A 2,987-nucleotide genomic window follows, 5' to 3' on the forward strand; every position below is an offset into this window, starting at 1 on the left:
CCCCCAGAAAGGGTAAATATATCGTGTTATTACTTAAGGTTTGTGGATCCGTAAGTCGACCCTGGACGCGACTAAGTTACCTCAGCCGAAGACAAAACCACGTTACAGCAGTAGCGGTATTTTTCCACTACTGCCTCACTTCTCTTGGTGTCCATTCTCAAGAATTTCCGACAGAACTTTAGGGCGTGCAAATTTCTGCACAAGCACACTTATAATTATCGGGGTCACTGTGTCTTCCTCTAGTTGTCTGGTTGCGACGCCTTGTTGCTGGACTGGTGGTTTCAAATTTTCGGTTAGGTCTAGAGGGAGAAAACAGAATCTATTAAATGAGTTGAACTAATTTTAGTAATGAGAATTGTTAAAAGCTGGGATTTAGGGAAAGAAATAAGTATATGTATGAGATAATTAAATAAGTATGAATATTTGTTGAAATGTAAATATCTATTAGGTAATGTAATGAGAAAGAGTAAAATATAATTATTTGGTTTCCCTTTCAAAGGGGAGTAAACATATTTTGACTATGGGACGAGTTATAATTCCGGTGGCTATTCGAATATCGACGGTTCTAATATTGTTATCAGGGCCTGGATAAGTTGCGACTACTCTTTCTAAACGCCATTCGTGAGGGGGTAGTAAATCGTCGATAACCACAACTAGATCGCCTACCTGGATATTGGGAGCAGGATTTTTCCATTTATAGCGCTTGTGAAGAGATTTGAGATACTCTTCTTTCCATCGTATGGAAAACTGATGGTGGATTGCTTTTAGTTTTTCCCATCGATTCATGAGGGATAAATCTTGAAAGCCTGGTTCTGGAAATGCCATCAAGGGAGCGCCTCTTAGGAAATGACCGGGAGTCAAAGCTGTGAGATCGGTGGGATCTTCAGATAACGCTGAGATTGGGCGTGAATTTAAAATAAATAAAATAGTGTTAAATTCTTCAAAGGTGAATTTTTGGGCACCAGCCACTCGTTTAAAATGGAATTTAAAACTTTTTACTGCGGCTTCCCATAAGCCGCCCATGTGAGGAGCATGCGGTGGTATAAACTTCCATTCGAATCCATGGGTTATATATTTTTGGCCAATATCGTCTGCTGCGTTCTTGACAAAGGTGGAGAATTCGAGTTCAAGAGCTCTACTACAGCCGAGAAAATTTCTGCCATTGTCGGTTACTACCCTTTGGGGTAGGCCTCGCCTCCCAACGAAATGACTAAACGCCGCTTGATAGGCTAAAGAGGACAAATCAGAGCAGGGTTCTAAATGTATAGCCTTTGTGCTGAAACAAACAAATACGCTAACATAGCCTTTAACGTAGGGAGATTTTCGCAAGGAAGAGGTTTTTAATTCGTATGGGACAGCGAAATCAATACCAGTTATCTGAAAGGAAAGAGACAGATTGCATCTTTCTGGAGGTAATGGTGCAATTATTTGAGTACAGCGATGTTTTTTATATATTATGCAAATTTTACAATTTCGTATTATCTTCCAAATACGAGGTTTAAGTCTGAATATGTAATATTCCGTTTGTATTATTCGGCACATTTTGCTACATTCCGCATGATAGAGAAATTTGTGCAAATGGGGTAGATATAACTGACAAAAGCATGAGTTTCCGGGCATGATAATGGAATAACGTTCTCCATATGGAAGAGATGAGTGTGCTAATCTGCCATTTACTCTTAAAATTGAGGTTTTATCGAGAAATGGATTTAGAGGTTTTAAAGAACTCTTGTTTGAAATACATTGAGAATTTGTGAGTAGATTGTATTCTTCTGGATAAAAACTTTTTTGGGCTAAAATAATAAGTCGAGATTTTACAAAACTCATTTCTTGATGAGTTAAATTATGTTGATTTGGAATATGAGTTTTTGGTCTGAATTTTTTTACAGAATTGTTAAAAAATCTGAAAATGTAGCAAATGACACGTTAAGCTTTAGTATATGATGAAAAGTTTTCTAAAATGTCATTTAGTTCCAATCTTGGGAGACATACTGTTTGAATGGGAGCAACTTTTGATTTTGCTATTAACAAATTGGAAAATGTTGTATTTGTTTGAGTTTTGCATCTTATGAATACAGTTGCACAGTATGCAGATTTTGATGCATCTGAGAACCCATGAATTTGTATTGAGTCTGACGGGTCATACTGTAGCCAACGGGGTATACAAATAGATTCTATGTTGGGCAAATCTTTAGCAAATTCATTCCATTTTTTAAGAGAATCGTGAGAAACTTCATCATCCCACTGGAGCCCTTCTAACAACAATTGTTGCATCAAAATTTTTGCTCTGATGACTATGGGAGCCAGCCATCCAGCGGTATCAAACAATTTTGCAACTGCTGATAATATTTGCCGCTTTGTGATTTTTGTGGCTTGATCAATTTCCGAGAAATTTTAAGTAAATGAGTCACTTAGCGCATTCCATTTGATACCAAGAGTTTTGGTAGAACTTGTTTCGTTGAAGCGGAGAAAATCTTGATCGTAAAGATCATCTTTGGGCAAATGAGAGAGCAATTTGGGATTATTTGCAGTTATTTTCTTCAATAGGCACCCTTACGAAGTATCGATGCTGCTATTGGGTATTCGGATTCAATATCTTTGGCGAGTTGTAAAAGAGTTCGAATCGCGAGAAAAGGGGCACAGTTTAAGCCAAAAGTTACTGTTTGCAATTGAAAATCTTTAATTGGGCCGTCTGGTTGTATTTGGAACAAAATTTTCTTATATGGTCTATCTTCTGGGTGAACGAGTATTTGGCGGTACATTTTTTGTATGTCGCCACTAAATACAAACTGACATTTTCTCCAATTGAGGCCAGTATAAATTGGGCCAGTAAAAGGATATCATTAAGTGAAAATTGAGATTTTGTTTTACGAGATGCGTTGAATACTACTCTCACTTTAGTGGTTTTGTGTTCTGGGCGTACAACTGCATGGTGTGGTAAATAATACGAGAAATATTTACCTTGAGAAACGGTTTCTTGGCAGTTA

At 37.5% G+C, this 2,987-nt stretch overlaps 1 protein-coding gene across 3 annotated transcripts in view; it reads right to left on the minus strand.

Moving 5' to 3' along the window:
* Positions 1-2,987, minus strand: part of LOC124419432 — a 12,596-nt gene that overhangs the window by 4,129 nt on the left and 5,480 nt on the right. The window contains exon 2 of one of the 3 annotated variants that reach the window (XR_006940587.1): positions 7-299. The exons of the other annotated variants lie outside the window; for them this stretch is intronic. The gene's annotated coding sequence lies outside the window, so the exon portion shown is untranslated. Of the gene's footprint in view, positions 1-6; positions 300-2,987 lie in introns of those variants that run through there. 3 annotated transcript variants of the gene reach the window in all.

Source organism: Lucilia cuprina, chromosome 4 (assembly GCF_022045245.1).
Source record: "Lucilia cuprina isolate Lc7/37 chromosome 4, ASM2204524v1, whole genome shotgun sequence".
NCBI lineage: Eukaryota > Metazoa > Arthropoda > Insecta > Diptera > Calliphoridae > Lucilia > Lucilia cuprina.